Source organism: Lissotriton helveticus, chromosome 2_1 (genome assembly GCF_964261635.1).
Source record: "Lissotriton helveticus chromosome 2_1, aLisHel1.1, whole genome shotgun sequence".
NCBI classification, from domain to species: domain Eukaryota; kingdom Metazoa; phylum Chordata; class Amphibia; order Caudata; family Salamandridae; genus Lissotriton; species Lissotriton helveticus.
In genome coordinates, this window is record NC_136059.1 from 1,035,367,472 (window position 1) to 1,035,387,216 (window position 19,745).

Consider the following 19,745-nt stretch of genomic DNA (forward strand, 5'->3'; position numbering starts at 1 on the left):
ATAAACCAGTTAACCAATCAATTTTTTTAAATAAAAAAACATCCATGTAAACACTTATTTAAACATTTATTCTTCCATCAACTTTTACATTTTCATATATAGCACATATTTGTTTTTTAAAAAGACACACATTCACTGGATGGTGTCATCAGTGATGTCACTCTCCATGTCATGAGTGATGTAATATGTGACGTCATCAGCAGTGCATTGCACGCGCAAGTTATAGTGAGTCCAACTAACTATAACGTGGGAATTTCAATGGTTTTATGCGAGTAAAATTTCCAGCTGACTATAACTGGTGTGAAACCTGTGGTTTTTTCAGTGAATTTAATAGGTTTTTTAAATGCTAAATCCTAACTAAAACTGGTGTGAAACCTATGTTTTTTTCAGTGAATATATATATATATATATATATATATATATATATATATATATATATATGCTTCCCTGAGGATTCATAATCTAATGTCCGGAAACACTCTTTTTCTGCACACCTTACAAAGTCCTTTTCATTGGCATGTCTACGTGAGCCACCAATCATTGCAATGTATTCATAACCCAGTTTGAAACTGATTTCTTTTTTTCACTTGACAAGGCAGCTCCGTTCATTAACAAGAAGTCCAGTTTTTTACAGGTTGTAGCTTATATTGATACTTAAATATTGTAGGTTTACTTCAATATTCCTTCATAAAATGCCATAATCTATCACAGTGCAAACATAACTTCAGTGTGAGTCTGCTTTCTCCTTTTTTTGGGAAATAGGGACTTTTACACATCCTCATTGCACAGGTTCATGGTCATCTGACGTTTTATTTTGTTCTGATTTAGGGCATATTACTAACTGCTTAATCTCAGCTTTCCTTTTCTGGTTCACCCAAGCGATGACCTAACTGTACAACTAGATCTATAAGTACAGGAAATTTAGTAAAATAATTGACTAATCTGCTAATATATACTTCAACTCAGTTTGTAAGCCTTGATACAAAAATGGTGGGTTTTTTTCAGGTCAACCTGTCTCAACCACTAAATGAATACATTTGATAGTATAACGTAATAGGTCTTGAGTGGTTGAAATTCAATAACTCATTACCTAGAAGAGCATGTGACTTCCTATCAAATATTTTCCCCATTTATTTGCAGAATGCTGAAAAGCTAAACAACAATTAATCTTTTCTTTCCACTAATGTAATACTCTACTTGCCACTTTAAATTTTTCCATTGAGGAAAGGTTATAGGTTAAAATAGAAAATTAAATTAACTCTGATTTAGAAATAATGCCCATTTCTTTTGATCTTCGGAAAATCACACTAAAAGGCACTAAAGGAATTTCTTGAGATAGAAATAAATGTAAATAGAACTTCAGATTCTCGTAATGGAGGTGGTAAGGCTCATGGATCAACGCTTTTAGAATATGAGTTATGGCAATTGCCATGGTTTATGATGCTGCCATCTTCCAAGTATGGCTAAGGATTTTATGCTCATTTGTAAAGTATGCTAGGAGACAAAAAGAAAAAGTATGTCAGATCGCAACTTTCATTGAAGTGGTCAGAAAATCTTCACCAGTACCCCAGTACCATGCAATTACAATTTAGAGAATTACCGTGTGGCCATAAAACCATAGGAATTCCCAGATCCATGATGTTTTAACAAGTATATGTACCACCTTCTTTTGGCAGGTGGTACATGTATGTGGGGTCCTATGGGGGGGGGGTCAGGAGTGGGGTGCGGAAAAGAGAAGGTCTGTTCAGCTGCTGCAGCCAAAGCCTCGTGCAATTGTTTTAGCTGGAATAATTAAAAAGGGTCCTCAGAAGACCTTGAAACACTGGGTGTGGAAAAACGTACCCTCTCTGAATCAGGCAGAGCGAAATTCCATTCAGTAATTTCACTCTGCCTGACTCAGAATTGAAGCCTATGTAGGCTTCAGTTTCAGCAGTGCTTCAAAACCAGTTGGGCTGTGTGACCAGATTGTCAAAAGCGTTCTCCACAGTTTGAATATCATTGCCAGACCACTGAATTCATATGAGCCGTATCAAAAGTACCTCAAACTACCATGGTATTGACCTTCAGCACAAACTTCACCACTACCCTTGGGTCCATTATACAAGGATGAAGCCAGCCTGGCACCTAATAGCTAAATCCAGGAGTAGTGAGGGATCCAGTAAAATCCCTGGTGTGGCTGATGGTCCACCGCCACAGGCATTACAGAGTGAGTTGCCCACTTTGGAGGAATTAATAATGGAATCACATCAGTTAATTCCTGAATTGTAGTTTTTCATTGTTCCCAGTCATAATGGATGGAGGACGCACTGCCATACAATTCTATGAACGCCATTGCTCAACTCTTTATGTTCAGTCCTTCTGGACTTTCAGAGGCATACTTGAAATGTGATCATTTCTTTTCCAGGGGTGTACCATTTAGGGAGGGATTTGAGCAGGTAGTTTTGGGGGATTGAAGACCATGAATTTGGTATTGGTTAAATTCATCTCCAAGCCCCTCATGTTGCAAAACTCAGCAAAGCCGTCCAGGGTACATTGTATACCCGTTGGTGTTTTGGACAACAACAAGGTGTCGTCAGCAAACATCAACGCGGGAACCTTCCCCGAGACTAGCCTTAGTGCATCATTGTCTTTAGTGTTGTTGAGATGGTCGATGAGCCCATTGATGTAAAGACAGAATAGGGTAGGGGCAAGCACACATCCCTGGCATACCCCCTTTTTGACAGGGAAGCGTGCAGAAACTTCCCCATATTTTCAACATCTTATCTGTGCGTAATTCCCTGCGTGTAGCCTCACTAGCACGTCAAGGAGGTATGGCGGAATCCTGAGGTCGTGTAGTACTTTCCAGAGTTTCTCCCTGGGGACATTCAATAAAGGCTTGTGGGCAGTCCCGATTAAGAATTCAGGTACCCACACAAAAGATTTAAAATGTTCTGCCACCTACGTATAACCCAAAGCCTCACTGAATATCTTTCTTTTGTGTAAAATAAGGAGCACAGAGCAAAGGCGACAATGACCTCGTTATCCTCACAATCATGCTTACTAATACCTGCTCCCAACCCCTTGTTGCTTGTATCAGTTGTAATAATGCTTTTCCAAAATAGATCAACACCATGCAGGGGCTGGTCATCACAACTGTCTTTCTTAATAGCTTCAAATACTACAGAGGTGTCATTCGACCACTCAGATTTGCTTCTGGTTTTCAAAAGCAAACTGAAAGGAAATGTTTTAATTGTAAATGATTACAAATATTGAATAGAATTCTAGTAATCCCATCCTTTTTGCTAGTTTTTGTAGCATACGGAAGAACAAGTGAGCAGAAGGACATTGTGATGTATATGGGTTATTCATTTGAACTGTGGCTTCTCCCTTCTGCATGCCTCACTCCTTTCCTCAGCTTGATTTCAACTGTCATCTTCAGCTCCCTTGGAACATGATTAAGTCAAAGTCAAATAAACGTTATACAGCCAAAAGACCATAAAAGCATAACAGGAAAAAAACATACAATGTTAAAAAGTCCAATAGCATATATCCTTATGGCTAAAAACATAGGTCAGAAGATGTTAGACTTGGCCCTGCTTGCAGGGTCATCCCAAACTTTTTCGCCTTTCCCCCCTACTCTTTTTGCTGTATGTGCGTGATTGAATGCTGCGCAATGGTGTGCAGAGGTTTTTTTTCACCAGTGAAGGAAATGTCACTTTTAAAATGGACGCCATTGCTGTGTGCTTTATGCCACCTGCTTGCGGTGGGTTGGCGGTCTAGTGTTCGAAGTGACAGGGTGCCCTACACCTCCCCCACAGTGACAGTTGGGACTGGAACTGCCAGGAGCCTTCTGGAAGCTTTTAGCCCTTTCTGGTGGGTGGGGTGAGGGTCGTATATATAGAGGAGCTGAGGCTCCCTGCCATGGACTGTGCGTGGAATTTGACTGACAGGGGACACTCTGCCAGGAGGTACCACCGCAAGGGCCTGTGTGCTGGCCCCTGTGCCCATCTGTACCCCTCTACTGTCCTCAGAGCTAGTGAGAGACTCTGCTGAAATGGAGACTGCTGCGCTAGCAGGATTGCCATCGTAATGGAGGATGACTGTTCCTAGGAGCTGCTGATTCAGCTCTGGTGAGCTGCCCAACTGCCTGCTGATCTTGCCCTGCATTAACTGTCTACTGGCCACTAGCGCCCCGTGAGCGCTATATCTCCAATGACTATACTTGCCTGCCTCCCTAGCGCCTTGTGAGGGCTGCAGCTTTATTTGGTGGGACCTAGCACCTGGGAAGCGCTACAACTTTATTCCAGCAGTGACTATGCCCTGCATGCGGTCTAGAGCCTGGTGAGCGCTTTGTCTATACTGCCCAGGAGGTGAGGAACACCTGCCCCCCTGCAGCGCTGTGCTGCCTGGAGGAGCTGATCATCTGAAAATACAGCGGGAGCCCGCCCCGCGTTTGGGCCGCAAGTGCCTGCTTTAACACAGCAGGTGCCTATCCTGCATTACTGATGCATTATAGTGCTGCCCTGGGGGAGCGGTGTATTTAAACATACAGCAGGAGCCTACCCCGCATGTTGGTGACCTTCGCGGGTGCCAACCCCGCACTTGTGCTGCTGAAGGTGGCGGGAGCCCACCCCGCACCTCCACCAAACTGCCCTGGATAGCCACCGCAGCCCGTATTCATGGAGAGAGCAGTGCTGCCGCGCTGCCCACGGCGACCCAGAAGCTGAGCAGAGGCCGCCTGGTGGTGGTAGGCGGGGCCTGCTGTAAGACTTCCGGAGCCGCGTGGGCTCCACACTAAAGTCCCGGGTCCCAGGATGAGGCCCGGGTGCAGTGAGTAGAGGGTTGGAGGGAGGAAGCTGAGAATCGGGCCGTGTCCAGCCGAGGAGGAGCGGAGTCCTGGAGTCTGTGAGAAGCCTGAGGCGCCTGGTCAAAGTCTCTCCCCGTGGTGGCAGGAACCAAGCCCGAAGAGTGCGCTGCCCCAGGTAAGAGGTAGCCGGTGAGTGGGTCTAGACTGTTGGGAGGGGGGGCGGGCCGAGGCACGCTGTCGGTGCCTGAGGCCCCGAGACCCAGAAGTGTTCGGGTTTTGGTGATCCACCGCAGTGTGGGCAATTCAGTTGTGGAGAGTCCCAGAGCGGGGCTCCCACTTGTACCGTGACTTTTGCCTCATCCAGCACAGCTGCACCACAGGAGTGGGCAGCTGCAACGTTGGGCAAGCTTTGCTTCGGAGCTCCAGAGAGTGGCTCCCACGTGTACAGTGGTGCCAGTACTCTGTTAGGGCGTATTTCTAATTTCAGAGTCCCAGGGAGGGGCTCTAACGGTCCAGTGATAACTGTATCTTACACAACTGCCCAGCTGGTCAGTGGGCAGTTGCAACAATTGGGGCAAACAGGGTTTATGCTTGCGAGGCCCATGGCCTCCTCTGATTTATTGCCTAAGGTGTTGCTCATGGTTTATGCCTAATGAGTTTATGTCCAGGTTTATTTACATAAGGCACACTGGCAATGTTTTGAGAAGGGCATTTATACAGGCATAATATTGTTTAGACTGATAATGTGCGTATGCCTACTCTGATGTAGGCCAATGTGATTGGTACACATGCTTTTATGCATAATGGGCCTGTGACTCCTGATAATGTGTTGTTTAGGCCCTAATGATGCCTACTGCAGATGTTCCTGCCTAATGCCATGTTAGGACGCTTTATGTTCCTACCTAATGCTAATGATAATGTTTTTCCCCTAAGGGTGACTGCTGGTGGTTTTGCATTCACTGTTAATGTTTTTTTTCCCTAATGCCTACGCGGCTGGTTTAGGCCTCAGGTTGATGCCTAATGTTTTGCCCCTAATGCGTACAGTGTTGGTGGTCTGCATACTATTCCTAATCGAATGCGTTTTTATGCCCATTGAGATGCCTCATGCAAGTATGCTTAATGTCATGTGACGCATGCTGATAATATGCGTAATGTGTTTCAAAGCCTAAGGGTTTTGGTGCCTACTGGTTCTATGCCTAAGGCCAGTATGCTAATGAGGTTTTTGTGCCCAAGGATATGCTTTCAAATTAATGCACAAGTTTACGCCTAATGGGGTTCCTGCTAATGTGCTGAGCTGAGTTCATTTATTCACCAGCCGGTACTGGTTGTTACACCTATATCCCTACTGATGGTTACATTCATTCTTTGTGCTCTATGGCGGTTCTGGCAGCGGCCCGATTGGCCCTGCCCTGTAAATAATTCCCCGGTAAATTGCTGCCTGGTGACAGTGGCACAGTGTTGTATGTGCCTGTGATTACGACCCAAATGTGTTTTCTTAATACAAAAAGGTACTTTTACACAACCTGGTGTGGAGTCTCTTTTGTAGTGTGCCCGGTGTGTCGCCTGTGAGTGTGTGCTGTACAGATGCTTTACACAATGCCCTGGAGTTTAGCCTACCCGCTCTGCACCACGCTACCCCGTTTCTAACAGAAAAATACATTGCATATAATTTGAAATTCATCTGTTTAAAATATTACATTAACACTCATTCCGTTTCCAAATATAAAAGGACAGTTTTATCAAATTTAAAAATAAAGAACACAATTCCCGCAAGCCCAGGGTTTGCAGGAATATAAGCCCTTCCTTATGAAGTCTCAAAATCGGTTTGTGTAAAATTGAGCTCCTGTAGGTGTCAGAACTCATCACATAAGGGTAGGGTGGATACATCAATGGGTGAGGAACATTCGAACATGTGTATGTACAATGCATGCTAAACAAAGTTATTCCCGGGTGTATAATCATGCCCAAAGTTAATCAAGAAGACCAAATAGAAGGCAGTAATCTAATCTACTAGTCAAGGTCTATTCCGGCAGGAACTTGAGCATTAGGATTTTTTTCACTTCTTTTTTGAAGGCAGCGGTCTTGGGGACTGTATGGATTTCCGGAGGAAGAGAGATACAAATCTTTGGGGCAATGCCAGAGAAGGCTTTGTTACTCAATCTCTTTCTGTGGAAAAGCTGTGGTTTCAGGAGCATTGTACTTGCACTTCGTGATGCTCTGCAACCCCCTGATAGTTCTAGTTTTTGAGCCAGATAGATGGGGGTCTTGAAGTAAAGGGCTTTGTGCCTCATGCAGGCAATTTTTAGGTGAATTCTGGCCTCATATGGTAACCAGTTTGGGGATTTTAGGGCTGGGGAAATGTGTTCTTTTCTTTTTGTCCCACTAATCAGTCTAGCTGCAGCATTAAGGGAAGCCCTTAGAGGGACCATGCTCAGTTTGGGGAGACCACATTGCGTGGATCCACCGTAGTCTAGTCTTGGCAAAACTAAAGCTTGTACCGCCAATTTGAAGTCTTTCTGTGGAAGGAATGGTTTGAGAGTCCTTAGTATACTCAACTGATGGTTAGCTCCCTTGGTTACATTGCTGATATAGTTTTTCCTATTCAAGTGCAAGTCTAGTGTAATTCCGAGTGATTTAGCTGACTCAATAATGTGGGGAAAACAGTTGAAGGCTGTGAGGTGTTTCATCCGAAGGTCATTCGTGGAAATATGATTAGGGGGAGTGCTGAGAAGGAATTCGGTTTTGGATGTGTTGAGCATGAGGTAGTTGTGCGTGAGCCAGTTTTGAGTGTTCATCAGGATTGAGTTGAGTGAGATGATGTCTTCTGGGAGGTGATTTTCGGATAGAGTTGAGTGTTGTCCACATACATATGAAAAAGAATGTTCGCGGAGTTCAAGGAGTTCCAAGAATAAATTGAACAGTATGGGTGATAGGGCGGACCACTGGGAACCCCCATAGCTACATTATGGGGTGGGGAAGAGATTGATTCATCTTTATTCTTTTGGATCTGTTTTGAAGGAAGGAAGTGAACCACTTCAATACCAATCCAGAAAGGCCCATCCTTTGTTCCAGAGTAGATAGTAGTTTGATGTGGTTCACAGTGTCAAAGGCAGAAGATACATCGAGGAGGATCAATAAGCAGGATTCATTATGATCTAGGAATTTTAAGATGTCATCTTTGATGTGTGTGAGTACCGATTCAGTGCTGTACCCTTTCCTGAAGCCAGATTGATGATAATCCAACAGTTGGAATTTCTCTGTGTGTGAGCAGAGTTGAATTAGCATGCATTTTTCAAGCAGTTTTGCCAGAGTGGGTATGTTGGAAATGGGACGAAAGTTGTTCAGATCAGAACTGTCTGCGTTAGGTTTTTTTAGGATAGGGAAGACCTGTGCTGCTTTTAGGCAGTTGGGGATCCTGCCTTGCAGAAGTGAAGCACTGACGATCTTGGACCATAAGGGGAGGATGGAGGCTTTTATTTCCTTGAAGATGGAAGGTGAAAGAGGGTCACTGAAGTGGTTAGACGGATTGCTTGCAAGGAGGGTGTTGTAAATGTCACTTTCATTGAGGTAAGTAAAGGTGTGCCAGGATGCATTGTTTTTGAGGCTTAAACTAGGGGAATGAGTGGCTCTTGGTGGGTAGGTGGGACCGTGGTTTTATATATTGGGAAAAGTGCCCTCTTTGATTCAATGTCTAAATTGATGCTGTCACCAAGGTCATGGCGTTTGGGTGCCTTGACCGATTGTTGTTTAATGAGTTCAAATAGTTTCTTAGGGCGGTTGTTAGCTTGATTGAGCTGGGATCTGAAGAAGTCGGTTTTTGCAGTCTTGACTTTTTTGTTGTAAGAATTCCTGATAGCTCTAAGAAGGTTTAAATGTTCTGTGGAAGGCATGGATCTCCGTGATCTTTCGGCCGCCCTCAGCTTACGGGGTTCTGAGTTTTGGTTGGAGTTGAACCAAGGTTTTGGAAATTTTGTGGGAGGCATTTTTAGGCTGTAAAGGGGCAATAGCATCCATGATTCCAGAGATAGAGAGATTATACAAATCAGTGAGGATTTGTACATCCTTCAAGTCTGCTTGTGAGGACAAGGCATTGTTGCAACGGGTAGCTAGTTCTTCAGTGTTTATATTTCGGAGGTTCCTTTTCCATTGCTTTGTTTTCATGGACTGGACCCCCTTTACCAACACCTTCCTGTTGATGAAGAGGATGTAGTAGTGGTCGGACCAATTGCATGGGGTAATGGAGTCTAGAGTGATGTTGTTACCTTTGGCTATTATGAGATCCAGAATTTCACCCTTGTTGTGAGATGAGCTATCACAGAATTGTGGCAGTTCTTTATCCAAAAGGAAGGATTTGGGACAATTCACTATGTGATCATTAGGGTTAGACCAGTGTAAGTTAAAGTCTCCCAGGATGATTTGGGACACTAGAGGGTCGTCATTGGAAGAGATGATTTCCATTAAGTGCTCAATGAAGGAAAGATTGTCTCCCGGGGGTGGTAGAATGTATGTAGTTTGCAGACCAGGCAGGTTATGCACGATATAGTGATGCATAGGTTGTCACATGAGACTGGAGTGGGGGGTTCTGATTTTGAGACCGAGAGTGTGTTCCTGTGTATGAAAAGGTACTTGACATGAAAGCAAGCAAGAGCAATTAGCTGCCTTACCTTTTTCTGGAACTTTTTCTTAATCTTTGGCATCCATGAAGATTCAGCAAAATTAAGATATATATATATATATACACGACAACCTTTCCCGGCTGTTCCCAGTCTCAGATAACGGCGAGTCTGTGTGGGTGCCGGACACCCTCTTTATGAAAACGACTGTTTCTTCCCACTTGCGAAGAAAATTTCACAGACTACTCACGATGCTTCAAAAGTTTTATTTAGCACGAAATCAGCAGCTCACTACCAAAATATATATATATCTTAATTTTGCTGAATCTATATATATATATACAAGCCCTCAAACTTACTAAATGATGTGAGCCTCGAGACTTGTTTGTGCAGCCCATGAAGAAGGGGTTGAAATACCCTGAAACGTGTCAGCATTTGAATTGAAAAGTGAAGCATGACGGCGGGCTGCAGCATAATAGCCGGATCGCAGAGCGTTGTTGTGTGCTTCCTAAATGCTTCAGGGCATCTTGTTGGTTGATTTCTACGCACGGCGGCCCGGCCGTGAGGAAGGCACCATCACCGGTTGGAGAGACACATGCTTTTCCAGCTGGATTGAGCGGGAAGTCACAAACTGCTTGGGATTGAATCTGGCACAGTGCTCGCTACTAATAAGCCTACTGAAACGTGACACTACCTACTCAAGGTATTTAATGAAGAGCATAATTTTAAACAAGCTCTCAAACTTAAAAAAAGCAGATGTTTTTTGCATCACGGACTACATGTCCCTGTAATCACCAGTGATGCTGCACTTAGCATACGCCCACTGGGGGGCCTGTAATGAATAAAAGCCAGTTAATTAAGTGATGTGAGCCTCAAGACTTGTTTGTGCAGCCCTTGAAGAAGGGGTTGAAATACCCTGAAACGCGTTGGCATTTAAATTGAAAAGTGAAGCATGACGGCGGGCTGCAGCATAATAGCCGGATCGCAGAGCGTTGTTGTGTGCTTCCTAAATGCTTCAGGGCATCTTGTTGGTTTATTTCTATGCACGGCGGCCCGGCTGTGAGGAAGGCACCATCCCCGGTTGGAGAGACACATGCTTTTCCAGATGGATTGAGCGGGAAGTCGCAAACTGTTTGGGATTGAATCTGGCACAGCGCTCGCTACTAATAAACCTACTGAAACGTGACACTACCTACTCAAGGTATTTAATGAAGAGCATAATTTTAAACAAGCACTCAAACTTACTTAAAGCAGATGGTTTTTTGCATCACGGACTACATGTTCCAGTAATCACCAGTGACGCTGCACTTAGCATACGCCCACTGGGGGGCCTGTAATGAATAAAAGCCAGTTATTTAAGTGATGTGAGCCGGGAGACTTGTTTGTGCAGCCCATGAAGAAGGGGTTGAAATACCCTGAAACGCGCCGGCATTTAAATTGAAAAGTGAAGCATGACGGCAGGCTGCAGCATAATAGCCGGATGGCAGAGTGTTGTTGTGTGCTTCCTAAATGCTTCAGGGCATCTTGTTGGTTGATTTTTACGCATGGTGGCCCGGCTGTAAGGAAGGCACCATCACCTTTTGGAGAGACACATGATTTTCCAGCTGGATTGAGCGGGAAGTCACAAACTGGGATTGAATCTGGCACAGCGCTCGCTACTAATAAGCCTACTGAAACGTGACACTACCTACTCAAGGTATTTAATGAAGAGCATAATTTTAAACAAGCACTCGCACTTACTAAAAGCAGATAATTTTTTGCATCACGGACTACATGTCCCAGTAATCACCAATGACGCTGCACTGCACAATACGCCCACTGGGGGGCCTGTAATGATTTAAAGCCAGTTAATTAAGTAATGTGAGCTTCGAGACTTGTTTATGCAGCCCATGAAGAAGGGGTTGAAATACCCTAAAACGCGTCGGCATTTAAATTGAAAAGTGAAGCATGACGGCAGGCTGCAGCATAATAGCCGGATCGCAGAGCGTTGTTGTGTGCTTCCTAAATGCTTCAGGGCATCTTGTTAGTTGATTTATATACATATATTACCTACTGGCGGTCGCCAGTAGGTAGTTATAGTTAGGACCTAGTTTCCATAGGAAATCCGCAACATTCTATTGGGAATAACTTTGGCGCCGGTGGACGAATCTTCGCGAATTTCTCAAAGAAGATGGCCCGCTCCGCTCCGCTCCGTCCCTGAAAGTTTGGGGGGGATTCGTCAAGCGGGGGCCGAGATAAAAGGGGGGTCCCAAAACGCGTTTTCCCCATGTTAATTTCCATAGGGCGGTTGGACTCACTTTTAGCCCGAACGACTGAATGGATTTCCACCAAACTTGGCAAAATTGTAGGGACTGGTAGCCCGATGTGCCTTTGATATGTCTCAAGATATGTGCTCCAGTGGATTTTGAGTAATTTAGGTTCAAAAAAATATATATATCTATAAGCGCGCCCCGGTACGCGCACCGGGGCGCATACCAGCGCGCTACGCGAGTTCACGCGCGGAAAGCTGATTGGCTCTCGGGTGTCTGTCAACATTCCAAACAGTCCGGAGCGGCCGCCATCTTGTGTCTCGGTAGGATCGAGACACAAGAGGTGGCAAAAACAAAGGTGGAAATGATCAAAAGGGGGCAGGGTAGACCCCCCTGACCCCCTAGGTTTGATGTGGGGGCCATAAAAGGGCCCAGCGGGGCAAAAAAAAAATTTACTTTTTTTTCCGATTTTCGCGGGGGGAGCGCCCGGTACGCGCACCGGGGAGCGTACCGGGGAGCGTACCCTGGTGAAAAAAGAATGACAGAGTTTTTTTAAATGTAGCATTTTTTTTTATAAATTGGAGGTAGTTCTAAAAAGAACTGTTTTTTTTTTCTTTTTGTTGTTTTATATGTTTTTTGTTTTTTTTGAACATTTTTTACTTTTTTTGGCTTTTATGAACAGTTTTATATTTTTTTTGTATTTTTTATGGGGACAACCAAAAAACAGGGAATTGTAAATGGCTCAACTGGAGCAAAAAAAACAGGAAAAAATTAAGGTTTTTTGGGGCACTTGTGGTTGTCACCAGCACGGTTTATAAGTTTAATGCTTTGCTCTCCATAGCTAATTGTCCCTCCACAAAATATGCAAACGATTTTAAATTCGGAAAACTTGGGTTGAATGCTTGGGATCATCTCCCTTGCCTCTGGACCCGATGGAGTGGGATGTTTACTTTGGGAGGTGCTGGGAGATGATTGGGGAAGGTTTCTGGCCAGTTCCCTGACCTCTGCCCTAGCATAGTTGTTAGGGTGCCGGCGTTGCATGTGGCGAATCATGGTGTTGTTGCCAAAAGAGTATTTTTTGTTAGGGTTCCCCCTTGAAAAGTTGAGTGCCACAGAATAAACAAGTCACCTTTGGCGCATTGACTTTCTTCTGGTCCTTTGGGATGGAAAAAAACTCCCAGATAATGTGCTCCTTTGGCTTATATGGGGTAGTTTGTTCAGGCAGGAAAGTCCTCCTCTCCTCCTCCTCCTCCTCCTCTTTTTCATCTCCACCACTGTGGTGTTGTGGTGGTCCTTGTGGTGGTGGTGGTGGTTGGGATGCTCCTGCTGCTGCTGCTACTGAAGCCATTTTTAGTCCAAAAAGATACAGAGAGGTCTTTCAACAGGTCTTCTTCACTCAAAGTACAAAGTGACAATGAGGAAAATAGGTGGGGCTTTCATTATTTGGAAAACAAAACTGTCCTGAACAAATGAAAAGTGTTATTTTCAGGTCACATGACTCGGGCCTTCATCATTTGGACACCAAAACTGTTCTGAACCAATAAAAAGTGTTATTTTCAGGTCAGATGACCCGACGCGCTTACACTACGCGACCCAGGGCGCGCCCCGGGGCGCTTACGTAGCGCGTTCGTATGCGCGTGGGTGCTTCCGGGCACGCTTACGCCGTGCGTATCACGCGGATGCGGCTACGCGATACGTTACGATGATGTTTTCGTTCGCGGCAATAGCGCTAATGGGACGCTCCCCGGTACGCGCGCCGCAAAATTGCGCTGACCGGGGCGCGTACCGAGGAGTGCCCCGGTCGGCGCACCGGGGAAAAAAAGAAAAAGAAAAACAATGAAGAATATACATATAAAAAATAGTATTACATGATTATACAATATAGGATTCATTAAAAAAAAATTATATTTGATAGCAAAAGAAATTTGCTATTAAAAAACCTATGAAATTCACTGAAAAAACCATAGGTTTCACACCAGTTATAGTTAGGAATTAGCATTTAAAAAACCTATGAAAGTCACTGAAAAAACCATAGGTTTCACACCAGTTATAGTTAGGAATTAGCATTTAAAAAACCTATGAAATTCACTGAAAAAACCATAGGTTTCACACCAGTTATAGTTAGGAATTAGCATTTAAAAAACCTATTAAATTCACTGAAAAAAACATAGGTTTCACACCAGTTATAGTCAGCTGGAAATTTTACTCGCATAAAACCATTGAAATTCCCACGTTATAGTTAGTTGGACTCACTATAACTTGCGCGTGCACTGCTGATGACGTCACATATTACATCACTCATGACATGGTCAGTGACATCACTCATGACATCACTGATGACACCATCCTTGTGACAGAGTGACAGACCTCCTTTCACTGAAATGTAACCCTTGAAACACATATTCAAAAACTAAAAACTAACATTTTTAAAAAAATGGAGATAGCCATACCAGTTACAACAACCAATTCAATTATTCCACCATCTATATACTCATGCACTCATTCACCAACAGTTCAATAAACTCACTCATACATATACTCACTCATCATATGTAGTGATACACCTTTACATCCTGTTACACACCGTCAGTCACCAAAAAGTTACTCACACACATACTCACACATAGAAATAAACTATTGAACATCCATGTATTTGCATATACAGCTATACACACACTACCACTTTACTTCTAAATAAACTTACACATACTTACTCTCTTAAGCAATCACTTATAGAAACACATACTAATTTAAACAGGAACTCTTACAATCCCTCACTCTCACATTTACTCACTTATATACATCAATATTCACATATACTACATTAAAACATATTTAGTTACTGATAAAGACACTAGTGAGACAGTCATTCACTCACTGACACACACATATACACACTCATCCACCCATACAGTCCTGCTCCTATGCTGTCTTCAAAACACATACAAAGAGAGTCAGTCATTCATGCATCTATGTGCTAAGTAATACCCCCACCAAACCATACAAACACTCATACTGATACTAAGAAAAACATCTAATAACCCATATACATACACATGTAGGTACTCTCCAAAGCATGCAGCCACTTATACACAAATTGAAACACTAATACATATATTTAAATATTTAAAGATTACTCTCTAATATATGTATTCACTAAGATACACTTAATAAACCAGTTAACCAATCAATTTTTTTAAATAAAAAAACATCCATGTAAACACTTATTTAAACATTTATTCTTCCATCAACTTTTACATTTTCATATATAGCACATATTTGTTTTTTAAAAAGACACACATTCACTGGATGGTGTCATCAGTGATGTCACTCTCCATGTCATGAGTGATGTAATATGTGACGTCATCAGCAGTGCATTGCACGCGCAAGTTATAGTGAGTCCAACTAACTATAACGTGGGAATTTCAATGGTTTTATGCGAGTAAAATTTCCAGCTGACTATAACTGGTGTGAAACCTGTGGTTTTTTCAGTGAATTTAATAGGTTTTTTAAATGCTAAATCCTAACTAAAACTGGTGTGAAACCTATGTTTTTTTCAGTGAATATATATATATATATATATATATATATATATATATATATATATATATATATATATATATATATATATATATATGCTTCCCTGAGGATTCATAATCTAATGTCCGGAAACACTCTTTTTCTGCACACCTTACAAAGTCCTTTTCATTGGCATGTCTACGTGAGCCACCAATCATTGCAATGTATTCATAACCCAGTTTGAAACTGATTTCTTTTTTTCACTTGACAAGGCAGCTCCGTTCATTAACAAGAAGTCCAGTTTTTTACAGGTTGTAGCTTATATTGATACTTAAATATTGTAGGTTTACTTCAATATTCCTTCATAAAATGCCATAATCTATCACAGTGCAAACATAACTTCAGTGTGAGTCTGCTTTCTCCTTTTTTTGGGAAATAGGGACTTTTACACATCCTCATTGCACAGGTTCATGGTCATCTGACGTTTTATTTTGTTCTGATTTAGGGCATATTACTAACTGCTTAATCTCAGCTTTCCTTTTCTGGTTCACCCAAGCGATGACCTAACTGTACAACTAGATCTATAAGTACAGGAAATTTAGTAAAATAATTGACTAATCTGCTAATATATACTTCAACTCAGTTTGTAAGCCTTGATACAAAAATGGTGGGTTTTTTTCAGGTCAACCTGTCTCAACCACTAAATGAATACATTTGATAGTATAACGTAATAGGTCTTGAGTGGTTGAAATTCAATAACTCATTACCTAGAAGAGCATGTGACTTCCTATCAAATATTTTCCCCATTTATTTGCAGAATGCTGAAAAGCTAAACAACAATTAATCTTTTCTTTCCACTAATGTAATACTCTACTTGCCACTTTAAATTTTTCCATTGAGGAAAGGTTATAGGTTAAAATAGAAAATTAAATTAACTCTGATTTAGAAATAATGCCCATTTCTTTTGATCTTCGGAAAATCACACTAAAAGGCACTAAAGGAATTTCTTGAGATAGAAATAAATGTAAATAGAACTTCAGATTCTCGTAATGGAGGTGGTAAGGCTCATGGATCAACGCTTTTAGAATATGAGTTATGGCAATTGCCATGGTTTATGATGCTGCCATCTTCCAAGTATGGCTAAGGATTTTATGCTCATTTGTAAAGTATGCTAGGAGACAAAAAGAAAAAGTATGTCAGATCGCAACTTTCATTGAAGTGGTCGGAAAATCTTCACCAGTACCCCAGTACCATGCAATTACAATTTAGAGAATTACCGTGTGGCCATAAAACCATAGGAATTCCCAGATCCATGATGTTTTAACAAGTATATGTACCACCTTCTTTTGGCAGGTGGTACATGTATGTGGGGTCCTATGGGGGGGGGTCAGGAGTGGGGTGCGGAAAAGAGAAGGTCTGTTCAGCTGCTGCAGCCAAAGCCTCGTGCAATTGTTTTAGCTGGAATAATTAAAAAGGGTCCTCAGAAGACCTTGAAACACTGGGTGTGGAAAAACGTACCCTCTCTGAATCAGGCAGAGCGAAATTCCATTCAGTAATTTCACTCTGCCTGACTCAGAATTGAAGCCTATGTAGGCTTCAGTTTCAGCAGTGCTTCAAAACCAGTTGGGCTGTGTGACCAGATTGTCAAAAGCGTTCTCCACAGTTTGAATATCATTGCCAGACCACTGAATTCATATGAGCCGTATCAAAAGTACCTCAAACTACCATGGTATTGACCTTCAGCACAAACTTCACCACTACCCTTGGGTCCATTATACAAGGATGAAGCCAGCCTGGCACCTAACAGCTAAATCCAGGAGTAGTGAGGGATCCAGTAAAATCCCTGGTGTGGCTGATGGTCCACCGCCACAGGCATTACAGAGTGAGTTGCCCACTTTGGAGGAATTAATAATGGAATCACATCAGTTAATTCCTGAATTGTAGTTTTTCATTGTTCCCAGTCATAATGGATGGAGGACGCACTGCCATACAATTCTATGAACGCCATTGCTCAACTCTTCATGTTCAGTCCTTCTGGACTTTCAGAGGCATACTTGAAATGTGATCATTTCTTTTCAAGAAGTACTGGCCAAATATGGAGAGCCTTGCACCCCCTTCAGCCTTCATTTTCTTCTTGCTCCCTACCCCATTTTGTCTAGTGCTTTCCACGATACACCCACCAGTGCAAACTCCTTTATGTAGACTGCAACACTGGGGTATAACATGTATGATATGTGCTTAAGGGTTGACACACGTTACACGTAAGTAGGTGAAATAATATGCCCCTTGATCCCTTGCTTGCACCTGCCTTTCTTTGGCATGCAAAGCAAGTCTCACTGTTTTAGTAAATTCTGTTTGCACCAAATCCAATGGTTTTTGTGCTGACCTATAAAAGACACAACCCCTTCCACACATTAAAAGGGCGATGGCGGAAAGCACTGTAGGCACAGCAAGAGGATCAAATTTCAGTACAAAATACCTTTTGTATGTGAAATTCGATCCTTCATAGTTGTTTGTAACGCTTAGCTATACTTCACAACACTTTGCAATGCTTTGTATCACACGAGCACCAGCACAAATCCTTAGTAAATGTGTGACTAAAAAAGAAGATTGGGGATAGCTTCACAAATTGCAGTTTAAGTTGTCAATTGTATGTATATTATATTTCTATATGGAATATGATTTGCATAGCAATGAAAACCTAGTCATTGTGAGTTTTACTGTATAATCAGATATTTATGTTTGTTAAGTGCACAATTGTTAACATATGGCAATTTGTATTTTGCTGTTTTCTTCAACAGTGTTTGCTTGCTGGCTAGCTATTGTAACAAAACACTAGAGTGCCTAAAGCTCAGTTTCTGCAAAGATGTCACTGTGGATGCTGTTGAAAAGCTGTACAAAAATTGCAAAAGGTAAGAAAATATCCGCCTTTCTCTAAAGAAATTCAACATCTGGATAAAAGTGTACTGCAGTTTATGATGTGAAACTTTGATGATGCTGATCGCTAAAGCTGAGCTGACAGACTTAGTCGTATTCAAGAAAAAACAATTAAAGTTGGAACGGAGATTCACATCTGTGTCAGAGTGCATTCCTTTGGGTTTTTCTTTTTGCAAACATTCAACGTTGTATATCTGGAAAGCAGCTCCAGGTGCAAGTTTCCAGGTGTACATCTGAAAATATCATGTGTCATATGATACTGGGTCCTGTTTTTTCCCTGTGGAATTCTACATAGAGTGGAGCTATGACAGAGAATAGAAATCCCATCTGCAAACACAACGGGGCATATTCACAAACTTCAATTTGTTGTAAGTTTAGTAGTACTACATTAGTACTACAAAATGTTGTTCACATACGTCCATGTGAAGGTCACCGCCTCTGACTTTCTTTTCTTTTCTGTGCAGCAATCTCTGCCCCTGTTGCAGAGATCTCTCACCACAGGCTGTGTACCTGACTCCCTACAACTAGGGCAAATCACACCCATACTCAAAAAATCATGGGCAAACCCTAAAGATCTCAACAACCTCATACCAATCTCCAACCTCCTGTTCCTAGCCAAGACAATAGAGAAGTGCATTCTTCAACAACTTAACCAACATATAGGTGATTTCAGCCTCCATGACACCTTCCAATAAGGATTCAGGCAAGACTGTAGCACAGAAACCGCCATGCTCAATATCTCAGATGACATAGACAGAGTCTTAGATGAAGGCAAAGCATGTTTACTCATCCTTCTTGACCTATCAATGGCTTTTGACACCGTAAATCACGCAGCATTACTTGAGACACTTAAGATCCTCTCTGGTATTAATGGCACAGTACTAAAATAGTTCACATCTTACCTTCAACACTGACCACAACAAATTAAAATCAACTCCTGTCTCTCCAAACCCACACAAGTAACTCTTGGTGTACCCCAAGGCTCAATCTCTCCCCTTCCCTCTTCAGTCCGTTCATAAAAACCCAATACATTCATCCTGAAACAAGCAGGGGTCAAATATCACCTATATGCTGATGACATGCAACTTTACTACAAGATCGAATCACTTAGTGAGATCCTACACCTCAATGTCACACTAACCAAGATACAAATGTGGTTTCATTTGAACCACTTAAAGTTGAATCGAAACTAAACTGAATTAATACTGTTCTCCCCTAAAAGTAACCACATACCAATCCAAGACTGGCTCACGAACCTGGATACCCTAAATTGCTCCCTCACCCTGTCCAACTCCGTTAAGTCGTTAGGCATCAGACTGGACAAGAACTTGTCAATGAAGGCTCACATCAAAAACTCAGCCAAAAGAGCACTGTACACACGAAAACACCTCAAGAAAATTAAACCATTCATTCCCCCAATGATTTGAAGACAGTAGTACAATCTCTAGTCCTCTCGAAACTGGAATAAGGGAATTCCATGTTCGCAGGGATGCTGTAAATTCACCTCACCACCCTAAGGTTAGTTGTAAATATGGCGGCCCGGCTCATAACAAGTGTTAAACGGTTAGAACACATCACACCAGCCCTCAAGATCCTCAACTGGCTTCCCATTGAAGGACGATGTATTTGCAAGACTGCCTG

The 19,745-nt window shown here is 42.4% G+C and overlaps 1 long non-coding RNA gene across 1 annotated transcript in view; it reads left to right on the forward strand.

Moving 5' to 3' along the window:
- Positions 1 to 19,745, forward strand: part of LOC144819583 (uncharacterized) — a 182,842-nt gene that overhangs the window by 114,849 nt on the left and 48,248 nt on the right. Inside the window, exon 3 of the long non-coding RNA XR_013607452.1 lies at positions 17,969 to 18,079. This is a non-coding gene — a long non-coding RNA (uncharacterized LOC144819583). The remainder of the gene's footprint in view (positions 1 to 17,968; positions 18,080 to 19,745) is intronic.